This window comes from Pleurodeles waltl, chromosome 3_1 (genome assembly GCF_031143425.1).
Source record: "Pleurodeles waltl isolate 20211129_DDA chromosome 3_1, aPleWal1.hap1.20221129, whole genome shotgun sequence".
Classification (NCBI taxonomy): Eukaryota; Metazoa; Chordata; class Amphibia; order Caudata; family Salamandridae; genus Pleurodeles; species Pleurodeles waltl.
The window spans coordinates 1,570,507,286-1,570,526,372 of NC_090440.1; positions in this window are offsets into that span (position 1 = coordinate 1,570,507,286).

The following is a 19,087-nucleotide window of genomic DNA, read 5'->3' on the forward strand; positions in this document are numbered from 1 at the left end:
ATCAACACAAATCCTTTATGATCCATGTAAACTCCAAATGGTGGTTCTATCAAATGGTGGATACTTACCAAGTTAGCACAGGGGTAGATGCCATTTTAAACCTCTTTTTTCTTCGGTTTGTAGCATAGGACACAAATGTCATAGAACAACAATCACCTACACTGTTGGCAAGGCCATGATCAAGTAGCAGTTAACACATAATGCAAAGGGTTAACTATATATTTATTCATAATTATTCACACCAGAGGCAACTAAGGGAAATGTCATACCTACACTAATCTAACCTGACTACTCCTAACCCACAACTGTCCCTAACTAACCTAAGCTAAACTTACTCTACACATATAACAAATCGATCTAAATATCAACCCCCCACCCACCATTATGAGACAGGACACATGCGGGACAACACATACTAACCTACACACATACTATACTATCCTAAACAATCATATATTTGTTTGTATTATTTTTATACATTTTTTTTTGTTTTGTTTTTCTAAACAGACAGGAATCCCAACATTGACCGCCACCCACCCACCCACACACTCAAAAATGAACAATAGAAAGAATAAGAACCCCCCACCCTCCTCCCTAACACTAACTAAGCTAACAACCTATACTAACCTAACACTAATCCCCAAAACCCACCCATCATGATAAAAAGCAAAGAGGAGAGAGGGGAGGGATAAATTAAAATAGACCATATAAGTCCTAGAGGTTGGCCCTCTGTAGGGTCCGCCTGATGGACCTGACCCGCTTCTTTATGTACGCCACATCCTGGCTCAGCTTGTCCACCTTCCGAATGAACTTGTACATTTTGTGGTCTAAAGCCTGGAATACCGCAGGGTCAATTGGAGGTGCTGCTGCTGTCTGTGTGCTGGCAGAGGTACTCTGTGTTGGAGTTGTTTGTAGCCCACTGGACTGTCCTGCAGCTCATATATTGCTGGGTCCTGGTCGTGCTGCAGAGGCAGGGACAACTGTCCCCGCCGTTGCTGGGGCCACTTGGGGAGAACTGGTGGTTGTGGTGGTGGTGGCTGTAGTGGGCAACGTTGGGCCACCCTGTGGTGAGGCCCACCATGCTCCGGAGACCCGATCCGCCTGGTATTTTCGGGCCATCCGTCGGAACCCCGACTGCACCTGCAGGATGTGCTGGTATCTCATGGCCCGACTCTCAAATTCATGCCTCTGTGTGGCACTCATGTTTGCAGCTGTGAAGAGAAAGGGCAACTATTTACCAAAGGAAATGCATTGGGTGGAATAGCACAATGGGTCAATTGGAAATTACTTTTAATGTAGTTGTAACAGCTCATATCACCATATAGATCATTAAAAGTCTCAGAGGAAGTACATGGGAAGCCTGCATACAAAGGGCATCTCGCACATAGCATATACATGTCTCTACATGATGGGTGACATCAGCCTAAACTTCTCATCATAAAAATTAGTAATGCAGCTGACATTATGGCTGCACCTCCTCCGCCTATTACCTGGACTACATATGTCAGTGTATGTGATAACAATCACAACCCTCAATATCTGCGATTTGTAATTGGATTTGCTAGTATAGAACTCATGTGCTATAACCGAGCGTGTACACTAGGTTCAAAACAAAGTTTCAAATGGTCACAAGTATGTGTAACATACTGGTTGCTACAGTCCTAGGTACCCTATTCCCAAACACATGGCTGACTTTGAGGGGGGGGTGGGAAGAACATCCAACAATCCCATAATCAATGCACACCCAGGAGTGTATAGAAAGCTCAACATGTTTTTGCCTCCACACACACACCACCAGTGAAGGGCTAGCAACAAATCGGAGTCAGCTAAACCTTGTCCTATCCAAGGTCCACACATGTCAAAATGTACTGACTTAGGCCAACATCACATACTACCAGTGAGGCATATTTTTCTACAGACACAGAGGAGCAAGAACACCCATGATCATGAGTAGCATGTACACCTAGGCCATTGCACTCTAGTGCCACACACTTCTAGTACAACTTGTGGAAGTGCATGCCCCCGGAAGATCCAACCTACAGTGTACTCAGTCCATCGTTAACTAGGGAAGCAGCAGATTTCAGACAAGCCATTTGCAGAAGCTATCTGGGAGAATGTCAGTCTGAAATGCAGACTCAGTCCGAGACAAGTCCCAGAGCAACTCTTACATTAACTAGTGTATTCCACATGACTCACCCCATTCCCCATAGCGGGCCCTACTGGAATGGCCTACAGACCCAAAATCTGAGAAATGGATAAGCATAGGTCAACTCAAAATGAAGTGATAACTGAAATCCCACTAATGGAACAATACTAATGAATGGGCAGCGTATCAAACCTTGAATTCTGTTGAACACACAGTAGTCCATCATGCATCACCAGCAAACATTAAAAATAGCACACATGCAACACTCACTGTAGGTGTCGGGGTCCTCAAAATGAGCCACCTCTCCCACTGTGTACGGTGCAGGTCCACCTGTAAAGCATGGAAGGAAGAATATACTCAGAATCCGTGCACTGACAAACAATTGCAATTACAAAGACAATGTGAGAATATGACATGAGTAATGAAACCCTTTCACACATGCTCATACTGCATGGAATTATTCATGAGCAACATTTACATTGGATGAGTCTCCTGCTACAGTTACACACCCTACTACACACATGCAGTGGCCTGGACAGTCATGTGGTGGCAAAGATGCACCTCCATTAGTATGCACCAACAATATAGGGGTGCATTCATCTCATCATGTGCATCCAAGAGAGACATCCAAAAGCTGGTTACTTGAGGACTGCATGACCTCTCAAACTCAAACAGCCTATGTGGTCATGACACATATGTGACTGATAGGTACATGGTACAGAGGGCCAGGTACTTTGGCAATACCTCATGTTGTTACAGTTTCATACATTGATGTGTCCTAACTATAGTGATTGGCACCAGACATAGATGTGTGTACCCTAGTCCATACCTTTGGACTGCAATCCCTATTCTGATTTGGGCACAAGGGACAATAAATACCAGTCTAATATGTTAGCTGAGGGCACCTGAGTCCTTAACAAATATGGTTCATGCTCAGATCAAGCATGTAACAATTAGATGTGAAGGAACACATTTATCACGACAAGGCATGGCACTTCCATGAACATTTTCCATACACACCAACCAGACACACATGTGACATATGTGTGGACAACATTGCTAACTTCAATTGACGTGAAGGCAGCACTCATTTAAAACATCATGTAGGGTTTACAAATGTCAGTCTAGCTATGGCGTCTACATATGTAGGTATGATGTTTCAACATCCATTTTTCACTGGCTATTGTGACCGGTAGAGTCCTAATTGCGTCATTAATGTGTCGCTTGTCTGACACAAAGGCAGCACTACATTACATTCTGCTACAGGCAACCGGTATGTGTAGAAAACATGAGCTACCTGACTGCTAGCATTTGTCTTCCTTCACATTGTGCATCAATTACCCTGTAGGTTTCCCTAGCATTACACACAGTCAGCTACTTATCTGGCAGATTGGGTAACAATCATCACATGTCACCACACAGCTTTCAATTGTGCACATGTAATTGATCTGTACTCACCAACATGGCCACCAATCCTGATTCCCAGGTGGTCCAGCAGATCTTGCTCCCTGGATATCAGATCAGCCCAGCGGTGCTTCAGTTGATGGTCATTCCTTTGGCTACCATATAGACGGACCAAGTGATGGCGCACCTTCCCCCACCGGACTTTACGGGCCTCCGTGTGATACCCCTGTATCACCCTACCCCCAGCCTCCAGCATGAGTGGGAGGAAATGGCAAACAAGCCATATAAATCCCCCCAATTCCTCCTCACCCATCCTGGAAAGCCGTGGCCTACCAGACATGTCAGCACTGACAAAGGGGAAAAAGTTGTAGAAAAAGGAAAAGGGGGAAATGGGGAAAGGTAGAGTGGTGAAATAAAAAAAAAACTTAAGAAGAAGAGCCCAACTAACCCCTATATTACAGTACCCACAACAGACTCCCACAGACAATAAATAAAACACTGGACTTGACAAAATAATACAACACAGACTCAGACAGTATTCAACAACAAGACAATGATGACAAAAGCACAATTGAGATGGTGCACTGGAACCAAAAGCACCAATACACAGGACAACACTTTCCACACAGCCACACAGTCTAGAATAATCTGAGACTGCAAAGTGAAAGTGAAAGTACACCCACTGTACAGATCCTGTAAACAGGATATCCTATTACATCACATCCTGCATAAAATGGCCGCCGTTTTTCCCCGCTATGCGTCATTTTTTCACACATACAGCTTGTGCGTCATATTTTTTGACGCATAGGAGTGCAAATAATGCAGTAAAAAAAAAAATCTTCATTGGTCTATTATATTTTTTTGAGGCATATTTTACAGTTCTAGAGTTCAAAATTAAGCCGCTGGAAAATATGATATCTAAATATGAAAAATATTTTTGACTCTGCATTATCTGCACTCCTGTGCGTCAAAAATTATGACGCACAAGCTGTATGCGTGGAAATATGACGCATTATGGAAACAAATGGAGGCCATGTTATGCAGGATATTATGATATCTATTTTTGAAATAATTTTTTGACTCTGCATTATCTGCACTCCTGTGCGTCAAAAATTATGACACACAAGCTGTATGCGTGGAAATATGACGCATTATGACAAATATGTCTTTCATTTGTCAAATTGAGAAATGAATTTTGACATGACCAAACGGTGCTAAGTGATACACATTTGGGATTAGCTATTTCAAATGTCCCTTATAGGATGTATAGAAGGTATTCACAGTGCAATGGTAATGATTGGCCAGAATGGATATTACTCATAATTGTACACATATGTGGGTAATTGCTGATGGCTATTTTCAAAATATGAATGGGATACCAGGATGTATTCCTTAGCAAAAATGTGTCCACATTTATCAAGGTAATCAAAATTATATAAAGGCCAAATAGGTAGTGCAATTGTCACCTACACTTTTTTAGGGGGTAACCATGTCCTAATTACGAGTTAATGTATCTAAAATGTGTTTTACTTTTCACATGTAGGGCACACATGCACCTTATGCATGTGTGTGCTTCACATGTGCATAAATAATGTATATTTGGGGGGCAGTAGAGGTGGACTTAGGCCCCCAGCACCCTAGGGTTTGCTCTTCCAGACTTGCAAATTTATCCAAGGGTTTCCCAAAGTCAGTAATGCTAAACCTTCAGCAGCAGGCCCATGGAAGCAAATAGGGTATGATTCACTGTTTACCAATCTGTAATCCCATTTGCCCATTTTACGTTTGCCCTATTGATTCTTTGGAGAAATCTGACATACCATTTTGCATTGATATTTTTTGCAAAATCTCAACGTTCCTCATGTCATGATAGCAAATAGGTTGTTGATGTATGTGGCCCTTTATGCATTACCTGGTTTAGTGGCATGTTTCATTCTTCCTGTTAGTTTACAACTGGGACACCACTGTGATCGGCTGTTTGCATATAATTTGTTGATTGGATGGTACATGTACATGTGTGTGGTCCCATATTGATCCAGTATCAACTGTCAGGGTGTATGTTGTCACTGTAACATCCAGGTCTCCTCATGAGTTAGTGGCAGCTAATCTTGTTTCTATTGGGTATTGTTTGTAGCAAAATTTGAGAAAAGCCATTGAGGACATGGTCACCTACACATGGATGGTCCCACCCTGTCACTGAAAACGTGTAATGAGACTTTCAACTGGGCAACCTTGGTGTGCTGAGTGAGAGAATGTCTCAGGTGTCTGGATCCGGCATGTGTCATTGCAACATTTGTACTCCAGTTGGCCTCTGTGGGTGGTAATGTATCAGGAAACATCATAGCCTCTGTGCAGAAGTAAATGGCTGGTATTCAACACACACGACTCATCTTTATCATTTGAACAATGTTACTCAGCGTTTGAACAGTCAGGGTCCTCATATGTGTTGACTTTTCATGGACATTATCTGAGGTTGCTGGTTTTGATGGAGGCCATTTACACCATCATACACTATGGTCCAGGTCCACTGTCACACTTTGTAGTTTAGGCATTAATGAGGGCCAGACAACGGAAGGGCCAAGATTTGGCTATTCAAAGGCACTGTCACAAATCGGATGCAAATAACAGTCAGATGATGCAATACTATGTATTTGAGTATACATTGATGAGGCTAATGACAAATTTGTGTCTGAGGTACAAGAGGTTTTGGACAGCACGTGTGGTCCATAGGTGGACCCCAGGTATCTGTAGAGTGACCCACGGACAGGTGCCAGTCAGGCTGACAGGATGCTGGGTCAATCAGGAGCAAGTTCTTTCAGTAATTACATTATCAGTGTTCTGACTAGGACTGGTCAGAGGGAGCAGTAGACAGTTGAGATGTCACACTGTGTATGTCCTGTGTTGTTTTGAAGGTGACACATGAACCCTGATAAAGTGTTCTACGGCAACATTAGTAGCAATGCTTAATGATGTAATAGCTCAAATTCCAACATGTATGCAGTAGGAGGCATCAGCAGGGACGGGGCATGTACATTTGGATGGTGTGCATGGAGGGGATCACTGGTGTGGCCTCCATCAGTGGCTCACTAGTCCTGTCAGATGGGATTTACTGATAATTAGCCTACAGTACCTTTTACAGAAGAATCAATCTACATGTGATTCCAGGCCTTAAAAACTCCAAGCCAGTGTATTATATGAGCTGAGTTCCATGCAGTGAGATGGTACTATGACAATGGTAGGCATAGGAAAGGGTGTGGCACACAGGATAACTCTTGTGAGTGTGTGTGTGTGTAGATGAGGGAATCTCAGTGTACACAAATCGGCATTCCAGGGACCTCTTCAGACAGGTGGGGTGTGAGCAGCTGCAAGTGTGTGTAATGTTTTTAGAAAAGGGCTGACCTGTAGATGGGATGTGATGTGCTGGATGCTTGTCATAGGTGTAGCACTTGTGCTGTGTATGTTCTGCTTATGTATAACTCTAGTGACAGATAGTCATTGCAATGATAGTAAGTAGTTGGAATTACTGTTGGCAAGAGTCTAGTACTACATTCCTGTTCCTGAAGCATTACCATGTGAACTGCCTGATGTATGAGGCCTGTTTTCCCCTAGTTGAGTGATGGTGTTTTAGTTGTGTGCCATCTGCTGCGATGATCCATGTTTACTACATGTATGTGAGTCATATGTGTGGTCCTCAGCTATTGCCCTTCAAAGCTGAACTGTACAGGATGTCTGTCATTTACATTGTGTGTGTATTTGACCATTGTATGGTGGCCATTACATTTGTGGTGTAGTTTTTTGTGTCATGATTGTTATATCATTATTGCTCAATGAGACGACATTCTTCTTCAGATATTTCAAGCTAAAGGTGGGCAGAAATGAATAGGCCAAACCATGATGTGGTGTTTGTTATCTGTGTTTATTTACAATAGTGCATTAAGTGGTGATGGTGATAATTATGCAAAGAAATTATTTACAATGTGTGTGCGCCTACGCACTCCAGCAGCCGTGTTTGGTTGTTCCCCCTCCTGTTGCAGGCCAGCATCCTCCTCTTCTTTGTCTTCAGGCATGTATGGGTCTGGTTCGAGAAGGGGAATGTTCCTTTTTACACAAATGTTGTGCAATATTGCACATGTGAGTATGATCCTACAGACCATCTCGGGGGAATATAGTAGGCTACCGCCAGTGATGTCAAGGCAGCGGAACCTTGACTTGAGGATCCCAAAGGTCCGCTCGACAATGCTGCGTGTCCTCTTATGGGCGTCGTTGTATGCCCGCTCTGCAGCAGTACTCGGGTTCCCAAATGCTGTCATTAGCCATGGCTGGATGCCATACCCCTGATCAGCTGAAAGAAAAACACAGAATGGATCATGTAGATGTAGCTGGCACTATTGAAAAGACCTTTAATGGCAGTAGTTGTCTTGTGTTGTCTGTGACTCTTTTGTGTACTAATGTGACATCCTATACTTGTAGGCTATACCATCTGCATTGTGTTGTTTACTTGGCAGAGCAAGTGTTTGTCTGCTAACTGTTTGTCAGCAGTATGTTTAGGGATTTTCAGTACAGTGTGCCCTCCCTAGCATTGTGACTTGTGATACAGGTGTCCGTGTGTCTTCACTGAGGGAGAGATGATAGTTCCATGCACATTTAAATTTGAAAGTGTTGTTAACACGTTCATATCAAAGTACCCTGGACATCCCATACCTTGAAACTTAGGCAATGTATTAATGTAAAGGTCATTGTGACACTTACAATTTGCAAGGTGACATTTAGGCAACCACACTCATTAATGTCTTCACATTAGGCTGTACAGTAAATTCCGATGTGTGACAGGTTCAATGGTGAGTTAAGAAACATGGCTAGTGATGTCAGGACCTCAGTGTGTTCCTGTCTAGATGTTGCTGTTGTGGTGTATGTGTTGTGTGTCCTAGAGGGTTGCTGTGCAGTGTGTATATAAGTAGGTTTTTGTACTTACCAACAAGTAGTCCATTGCCATACCGTCCATCCTGGAAGTGTTGGTTGATGGTGCAGTGACGGAAGATGAATGAGTCATGTACACTCCCAGGATATTTAGCCACGATGTTGGTGATCAATCCCTGGTGATCGACTATGGCCTGCACGTTGATTGAATGTGTGTGCTTCCTGCTGCGGTAGAGGTGTTCTGTTGCAGCAGGTGGCACAAGGCGTACGTGTGTGCAGTCGATTGCACCAAGGACGTGGGGGAAGCCACTGATGAGGTAGAACCCCTGTTTTGTTTCCTGCTGCTTCTGCAGTGTGTTAGGGAAGCAGATGTGGAGGGGTGTTAGTTGAATGATGGCATCCAGTACTTTTGGCAGAAATGCGGAGAATGATGGTTGTGATATTCCGCCAACCAGGGCACCAGTTGTTTGAAATGAGCCACTTGCCAGCAGGTGAAGTACGGCAAGCAGCTTTGTTTCTGTTGGTATGGTGCGGGGTGTCACCAAAGTGGGGGCCAACTGCTGTTCAATGTTTCGCAGCAGCTGCTGAATGGCCTGCCAGTTCAATCGGTACCTCTGTATGATGTTGTGTTCCCTGAGGCAATGCAGGGTGGTTCTTGGGTGGAATATCCTTACCTGCCTTCTGCGCTGCCTTTGGGGTCCCTGCTGGTGTTGTGGTAGCTGCTGTTGTTGCTGCTGGGCTCTGCGTCTACGTGCACGCTGGATAAGAATCACCTCCATGTCTCCCTGTTGCTGCTCTGCTGCTCTGCTGTTTGTTCTGTGTGTTCTGATTAAATACAGGTGTGTTTGCCCCATTTTAACGCCTGCCCTGACCCAGGCGTTAAATTTTTACGCACATCGGGCTGTGCATCATTTTTTGGCTCCGCCTCCCGGCCAAGGTCATTTTTGCCCGGAAGCATAAATACGACTCACGGCAGTTTGCGTCGTTTTTTGGACGGGAACGCCTACCCTGCATATCATTAACGCAGGGCGGGTTGCCGCATCCAAGAAATGACGCACACGGTGGAATTTTGTCACCCGCGGGCACGGGCGTCAGAGTTTAAATATGGGGCAACGTTTGCGCTGATTGTGCGTCAAATTTTTTGACGCACAATCGGCGCAAACGGAGTATAAATATGCCCCGTAGTTTTCTCACTCAAGTCTGCCTGTTCCTGAAAGCTGGGAAGGTTGGTGATTTTGGCACTGCAAACTCTTCATCTATGCCAGTTGCAATGAAAAAAACAGGCACTTTCTTCTGCAGCACTTTTTCCCATTTTTCTCCAAAAATCCAAAATGTCGCTTTATTTTGGCTAATCTCCCAGTCCCCTTCAGGGCACTCCACAAACCCTGGATACCTTTAGAATCCCCAGGATGCTGGAAAAAAGGATGCACATTTGGCATGGATACCTTATGTGGAAAAATTTTTATGGAGGCCTAAGCGCAAAATACCCCAAATAGCCAAAAAAAAGGCTTAGCACCTGCTGGAAAAAGGCCTGGCAGCGAAGGGGTTTACCATATGGAGTACAAACATTTGTGATAAACTATGGATTTCATATTTTCATATGATTTATAGTTTAAGAAACTAATTTATTTGCATCCTGATGTTGCACAAAATGCAGGTAATGATTTAAAATCATGTTACATTGTAGATGGGTTTTCACTAGGTATTCAATAGAGGCCAGCCGAAAAGGCTCTGGGCTGGACGGTGTGCAATGAGCCTCCTCAAATGCAATCTGAACAAATGGACCCTCTCCTAACAAACATTTTAAATAACTGTTACTCCATCATTTTATTCCTATTCTGATCCACATCAATTACAGTTCCCATTTTTAAGAAAGGAAAAACTCGAACCATGTTGTTATAGGCTAATCTCACTGAGTGATTCAGCAGTGAAGATTTTGGATAGAGGTATTTTTAACTTTTTAACAGAATTAGTGCCTGGCCTGCTGTGAGGAGTATTATGAACCTTTATAAGTTTGGTTTAATGGAACATTTAGGCACTATGTAGAAAAGCCTAAATCTTAACTTATGGTTAGACAAGTACACCATTGCCTTGTGTTGTCCTCCATACCTAGCTTGTATGTACCTCTCTAGTGCCCTTCACAGGGTAAACCACTCCTAGGTTTGGCACCTCTTACTGGATCTAGATCTAAACATTGCACTAGTAACATTTCTTGCCAATGTGCACAAAGATTTGAGAGCGACGGTGATGTGGTCCTAAAGAGGATCTAATTGAACTGTTCAGACTTGAATGTGATGTCCGACAAAGTTGTATACCGTCCCCTTTTTATTTATTCTGTGTATGAATAATATTAACTCTTTTTTGCTGTAAAGTGATGCTGATACTCCCTCAATCAAGGGATCTTCTGTCCTGGTACTGTTTTACATGGATGGCGCAGTGCTGCTGGCATGTACGCCAAGGGCCCTTAGGAAGCTAGTGGCATTCTTTACAGATTTTATCACCAGTCAAGGCTTTAGCAACAACTTCCCCAGATCACAGGTTGTATTGTAGGACAGGAAGCTCAAATCTACACCCATGCACTATTGGCAATAATATATTGAAAATTGCCCATAGGTTTCCCTTTTTGAGCATTGCATGTGATGAATTTTCTTCCTCGAAACTTAGTATTCCAGCACAACAGCAGAAAAGTATTGTCTGTGAGTGCTTTTCTAAACCTGACATCTAGGTTGCTAGGGAAATCCATTGCTACCATGCTTGAAATTTACAAGCTCTCATGTTTACTATTTGCAATATATGTGGCGGGAATTCGGAGTTATGCCAAGTTCCATTCCTTACAATTGGAGGGAAACCATTTGCAAAGGTTCCCGCTGTATGTGCCACAACGTATTACTACTACCTCTGCCATGAAGATCTTGGATTGAATTACTGTGAAAATTATACCACGCTGTAACCGTTTTTGTTATGGAATTCTGTGCGGTTAAACTAATATGGACTTTCTTATCCAGTTGCGGCTAGCTGGTATTTACAATGGGGAGGCAGGAGGGTGATACCAACATGAAACCAGCGTCTCAGAGGTCACCAGAGTGCTAGAAGCCTATGCTTTCCCTCACCCAGCTGTCTTAAGACAGCTGGGTTAGAGATGTTTAAAGTGTACATGCCAGGCTAGCGGTCGCAAGACGGTCGGCCAAAGGGACATGCGCACTTTATACAAGTGCACAGCTCCCTGCTGCCACTTTGCAGCAATTGCCACACCCCGTCCTGACACTCGGTTCAGGACAGGGCGCTGAAAAAAAAAAAATTCTGTTATGTGGGCATTTTTTTGGCAGGGCGATGCTCCTCCGCCCATGTGGAGAGGACGCCCTGGTCTTATGTGTGACAAAGGTCTGCCTATCCCTTGAATGATGTACGTTAAAACAAACTTTGTGAATCTGGGCCTTTCATCACTGAGAACCCATTGAGAAAGGAGGCATACTCTGGGTAAAAAAGAAAAAAACATGTTACCCATGTCAATTCAAATGACTTAAATGTTCCTAGAACATTGGATTTGGATGTGAGTGTTGCAGATTCTACAAAAATCCTGGAGGTTCTCTAAAATAGTATGATTCAGTACCAAGTTGTGACTTGACCTTGTTGAATGTTCACCCTTGCAAGCCTCAATAATGAAGAGAACAGGGAACAACGCATTAGTTGATAAAGCAATAAGGCCCACTATTGTGACCCGGATAATGGAGTTAAAATAGAATTGCTTATAAATGCTCTATTTTTATTATTGAGTCCTTTGTTTGTGGTAGTTGAAGAATTGTATTTTCTGAGGTAATCTTTATCCCGAAGATTATGTTGGCTTGTTTGGGCTCAATACTTGATTCTACTCCGTTTCCGACAAAATCCAGAAGTTACATTAAGATCTCATTGACTGACATTGTACAGGTAGGGCTTACTGACCTTGAACTAAAAAGATTAACGTGACACTAATGATCATCTTTTCTTTTTTAGGACTTCAGCATTGTTGCTATTGGCTTCGACAGATTTATAAGACACTATAGAACAGTTAAACACCAAACACATGACTGGATTGCTGGAATTTAGGAGCCTTCTGTAAATACCCATATGAAATGTGCCTACTGGCGATTTAAGAGACCTAGCAAATCACAGGCTGAAGTGAAACTATTAGATCTATTATAGTCTCAATTTTGTAATTGTGGTAAACCACAAGGAAAATTGAAATTCCTGCTATTTATGACTGAACACATTTCCTGGTTTAACTTTATATTACTAAAAGTGTGCCCATTAGTCATAATGCATGGGATTGACGTGTTTTGCATTGTTCCTATTTTTCCCTATTTCCTTACTCACGAACTGTTTATTTTTTGGTGAAAAAAGAAATGAGCATAACACAGGCCATAGCTTTGCTGAAAATGAGTTTCTCTGGCCTAGTTTACTATATTTTAGGAGGTCTTCCAACAGTCAGTGAACTTAGAGTTTATAAAAGTTGAAATAAGCATACTTGTGTAGGGTTTGGCTATTGTGCTTGTTTCTGTCACAGAATCAGACAACATTATTTGTTATTTCAGCTATGGTGACAAGTAGACAATGGATGCATTGCGCCACTTTGTAAATATGGTGCAGCATTTTCAGCTATCTAATGCCACATTAGCGTACAAAAAAATGACGCTAAGGTGTCATTAGATGGCGCTAGGCTCTCTTGAATCTGGGCCTAGTTTTCCCAATTTTCCCTAGGTACCAAGATTGAGTCTTCAGGAAACCATAGGCTCGATTTGTTCTCTTACTATACAAATGCAGAGGACTACCCACCAGATTTAGACGATGCAGCACACTGCGCCAAACGCATAATTATTAGTGACGTTGGTGAATGCTTTTTAGCAAGGTGCTGTTTTTTTTTTCTAAAATATGTAGCTCCTCTGTAGTGATACTCACCTGTGAAAAAAGGAATTCACATGCGGCGACTACGAAAACGTTTAGGACGTGTACTAGCAGCATTCCCTTGGACTGTGGCACAGAAGTAATGACGAGTTTAGACTTTTCATTGTCCCAATAGTTACCACTGAATCAGTTGACTCAGAGCCACTCTAAGGAATTCGTTGTCCTCCGTTTTTGTGTACATTTTGTGTTAAGAGTGGGTCCCTCTTAACAGCCTGTCAGGGACAGTTCACTGTAAAACAATATCTAACAGTATAGAACATATACTTTCTTCTCTATAGATAAATATATCCATCCTGTGTCTCCTTAACCCCTTGGAAGAACATTTTCTGAGATGTGGGTGAAGAACATGACATTAGTTTATTAAAATCATATTGCTAAATGTCTTCTTCATCATTGCAGGAAAAAAAAAATGTTAGTTTTGTTCATTTATGTACAGTGTTACCTAATTAACTTTTTTGTTAACACTTCTAAACCAAATTCTTATATTATAAAATCGGTGGCTTTCCTCTTTAAAATTGCGTGCTCGAAGCATGAATAAATATTGTCCTTACATATCATTTTCTGATGTTTACCTGAAATGTTTGCAAGATATGGTTTCACATCTGAAGAGATCGCATTTCATTTAAAATGAAAAACTTGCATCTAATATAATTTGTCCTTCAAAATGCTAATTGTTGCTATGTTAATGCTCTGTGCTCTATTGCGTGGTGTGTTTTCCTTCAACACATAAGAAACAAATGAGCTCAGAAACAGGAAAGAATCGTACACTATTCAAAGTATAAACGGATTTCCTAGAGCCCAAAGTGATAGCGACTGTTGTGTGGCCATAGATATCTTATGTGATACATGGTTTATATGATGCAGTGTTGAACGTCAGTCAAATATTTGTGTTTTAGAATATTATTAAAATCTAAAATCCAAGTTCAAATATGTTCTTTAATAAACTTCATTTTATTTAGTAATGCACACTGGCATTTAATCAGAACGTTTCATCACAGAGTCACGGTGCTCTAACACATTTTGAATTAAATGCTTACATGTTTATTCAGTAACATATTCAACTTTTTTTTTCTCAGAAGTAAAGGTTATTTTAATCTATACATGAATACGTGTAAACTTAAAAAACTGTTTTTATGTGAATTGGCTGTTCTCTAAAAGTTATACATTTATTTTTCTTTATGGAATCATTCAATATCCTTTTTCAAGCAGTGCTTTGGAGTTACAACTGCTGGCTGTAAATGTGCACCAAATTCCATATTATATGTTTGTCATTTCAGAGCACCGCTGGAGCTGTGCAGTGTCAAATCTGCATGACAGATTGAGGTGAAAGCTGGAAAGGGAGCCCGTATGAAGAAACAGTGTTGACTGAATCAGGCACCCTATAGAATTTATCCTGCAGGCTAAATGAAACCAGTTTCATCACATAAAAGGAGGAATAGAACGAGGATAATTGTCTACTAATTTAACTATCTCATTTAGCGATATGAGCTGTTAGAGTTAATTTAGCATTGCAATCGTGCCACCTACTGACGAGAAAGTAGTATAGCCTACCTCAACGTAAAATGAGAGAAAATGCGATTATTTTTAGTTTTGTTCTTTCTTATCATTATTTACTAAATTTAGAATGAAAAGAAAGAAGGTGGTTAATTGTACATTTGGATTCTGTTGATGGAGGCTTGGGGTTAGAACAAGGTGAAGATGTGCTTCTTGAAGAATGTAATACCATGTGTTTTTATGTTACACATTAATTAATTATTAGAGTCCGAATGTTGTATATTATTTAATTAAATAAACCATGCATTACATTTGTAATACTAAAGTGGTCGTTGGTATCATGTCACATTTTATTCCACTAATGTTTTACGCTTTAAAATATAATTTCTGGAAGACAATAGTAAGTGATTTTTGCAGGATGTCTCGAATAATGCTACCAGGAGTCCTACTATAATAATGAATAAATATATAATGATGAATAAATATTGAACTAATCTAGTAGAGAACGTAAATGCTTGTGTAAATGACGACTCTTGTTCAATTTCAATTTTCGAGCTCACTGAAGCCACAAACATGGAAGCTAGAGTGATTCAACGGTACCGAAAAATGCACAAAGTACAGGAAAATGCGCACTGCTTTGGAAAACCTGCTACTTGAATTGAATAGCCCCCTAGACACAGTCTCTCGTTTTCACAAGCGGATCTTTGTTGCACGGAGTGTCACGCCAGGCAGCTATTTTTTATTACGGATCCTAAATCGGACAAAGTTACACAATATAAAGTTACTCACGTATGTATTTCTTACAGCAAAATATAGGCATAGGATAAAATGAGAACGATGTTGTAAGTAACATCAAGCAAAACTTAACATAGACAATATTGGTATTCATCTCTCTAAAATATGGTATCAGAAGATTCTCAGTTCATTTGCATATCTGTTAACAATTCACATTAAAAATAAACCAGTTACATATTTTGCCCCCCTGGGCTCATTTAAACAGCTTGACACACTCTTACCACCTGGAAATTCGCTTTCTCTGAAATTAAAATCTCGCAACAATTGCACGACAGGCTTCAGATTTTGAAGTAACACTTATAATCTCCGTTTAGCTCGTTTCTATTTGTTATTTTTTGCACTCACAGAAACTCCGCCTTCTTGTTGTAAGTAATTTATTACAACAAAATCATATTGACCTGTCCGTTTCCTTTTGTAATTGGTGAGTCGGGACGATGATGTGTGTGTGTGGGGGGGGGGGGGGGGGGAGGGGGTTAGGGCGGGCTGGGGTGAGGATACGATCCGTCGCAATAACTCTCATGAAAGTTTTCAGAAGGTACTTCGTGTTCGTAAATTACGTGGTGGTTTCTTAATCCGCACGTGTTTCTTAGGCGTCACGTGGTTTTGATCTGTTCCTCGATGTCATGCGCCCGTAGAATAGTGACGATGCTATGGAAGCTACAAGAATTCCAAGATTCTTTGGACAATGTGTGAATTGCAATTCTAAAATTCTAAACGCAATTGAACTGTGTTTAAAATTTAGTGTTGGCAAGATGCTTTTCCTCAGTATTTCAGAAACCTTCCCCCTTTTTGCCGCATCATTTGCTTGCAGAGCCAGTATATGTGCAAAACCACATTGTCCCCTTTACGTTCCAAAACATAACTTCTGTCCTTATCTTTAACGCTTAATTGCATCTACTAGGTACATAGTAACTCCCATGTTGCCAAAACAACATTACACATCTCAACTGAGCCTGTGCCATGCAAACCTTTGTTTGTTTTTTAGAATTTGTTGGCTTTCTATAATCAAAAATATGAATGATCATGCAGAGTAAGAACTGAATTGAACTGCAATGCACAGATCATAGCCAGGTTACATACGAAAACGTATTTCTGCTGGATATTCTAAGGAATCCAACATTTAGCCATACTGACTTACTAGTATGATGCAATTTTATGCTCCCTTCACTGTTGTGGTGACATAAGTAGAAGAGAGTTTTTAACATAATATTTTGCTCACCAAATCACATCACCATTCCTGTACAGAAAAATCCCGCAGAAGTTAAAATTGTGTCAGTCATATATGTAAACCTTTAACCAATGTATGGCACGTGGGGATGCATTAGGCTTAATGAGCCCTTATGTAATCCCTTGAGCACGTTCATTAACACCTGGTGATTAACTCTGGTCATGTTAAATAATTACATAATTGCAGTGATGAACCAAATCCGGAGCCACACTCTTATCTTTCAATCTTAAACTGATGACAGTCTGCTTGTGAGGGGAGGGCAGGGGCTCTACTTTGCAGCATTCGGGTTTAGCTCCCTCAAAGAAGACACATGACTAGATGCCGCTAACCTAGCTCTAATTAAAAGGAGTACCTCTCATCACCGATCACCCACAACTGGAAGAATTTAGACAACTACCTGACGCCAAGTTATCACTGATTTTTTAGATGGATTATAAAATTAATAGATCTTGTTCCACAACGCCTGCTTCAGAGAAGTGGTTAGGTAAACATGTGCAAATCAGCGAAGTACAAGGTCTCACCAATCTATGCATGTTGATTTTCACACTACATTAGCTTTGCAAATTGTGAAGCCAGTGGGCCATGCAAGCAAGGAGATGCCGTTCTGGCTGCGACGATGGACTACCCACTTCAACAGTGAGACTTGTGCTTGCCAGGGCCACCCCCAGTGCCCTAATCTATGCCCTTCTTACTCCCCCAAGCAAAGATCCCCCTTGGATTGGTCTTGACTCCAGCTTCCACTGACACCCTGCTGCTCACACCGTGCACTACCCACCTGCTTTTACCTTGCATGGCCCTACCTCCAGCACTCTTCCTAAGATCTACCCCTCCTGGCCCAACACCTACTGGTCATCATGAGAAGTTGCAGACTTCTCACCTACCTTTTCCTGTCATAGGATGTCCCACCTTAGACAGCCTGGAGCAGGAAATAGTCATAAAATGTAGGGCAGGCGTTTTGTTCAATGCTTTGTTTATTTTTGATTTATGATTTCTCTATAGTGTTGCTGTAGTGACACAGTTTTAGAGCACTTTTCAGAGAACATTCAACTACAATCCAGATGCAAGGAAAAGGCTTGCTGAAGAGAAGGTGATCAGAGGTTAGGAAACCACTGTAGTGAACAGAGGGCTTATCAAAGTTGAGTGGCGATAAGGAGAGCTCGAATTGTAGTCAAGAAAAGATAAGTGGCAGAAGACGAAATGTCCTTTAAAGAGGAATTTTACACATGGAAAAAACTCCAGCGATTTCTGCTTGGCATATCAACTGTAACTTGGAAACGTAAGTCTTCAGTCCTTTTCTGGTAGTGAGGGTGTCCACCGTTGTTCTTGTTACTGTTAGACAGTTTCAAAGCCCGCAGAAGAACTAGTAACAATTTATTTGGTGGTTGTGTAGGTCAGAAATTTTGTGAAGTGAATTATTGCTCCTTGATGCTATAGACCACCAGAATTCCTTATTATAGCCTTTAAGCACTTCAGTCTTACTGGGCGTACTGCCTTAAAGGAGAGGCAGACAATTTCACATATTGGTCAAGCTTCCTGTTGAAGCCAATGTATCTCTCTAAGTGTTTGGGAAATATGGTCCAACCTCTTCTTGGATAGCGATCATACATTTGAGTGTATTATCACTTTTATCATGATGGACCCACCATAAGTGGGTTCCTATAAGCACATAGGGGTATTTTTAGACAGAATTGGCTGAGGGCAGTGCTGCAAGTCTTTTTTCTGCATGGCCCCATACCAATTTGAAAGGGCAGTAATGCACCTTATATACAAGATACAGTGCATTCCTGCTGTTTCAGCCGGCACACAATTTGCTGCCTAGTGCCAACGCAGGCACCCTTGCACCATGGTGTCTGTGGTGAAGGCTGGATTGTTTTTGTGCGGGAAGGGACACCTTCATGCACAAAAACAATCCCTGGAGGATTTTCCTCTATCCTTGCTGCTGAATGTAGCACACACAGAAAGTGAAAAAAAAACAAAAAAGAAACGAGGAGAAATAAAAAGAATTATCCTTGTTACGCATCCCCAGGGGAGGTATATGGCTTTGACACATTCCCAGGTTTACACATCCTTGCAAATCTGTGAATACGCCAAAATCCATGGGTGTTGCTTGGGAAAACCCACTGCAACGCCAAAGGAACACCTCCCTGACACAGTATAAGGAAGCA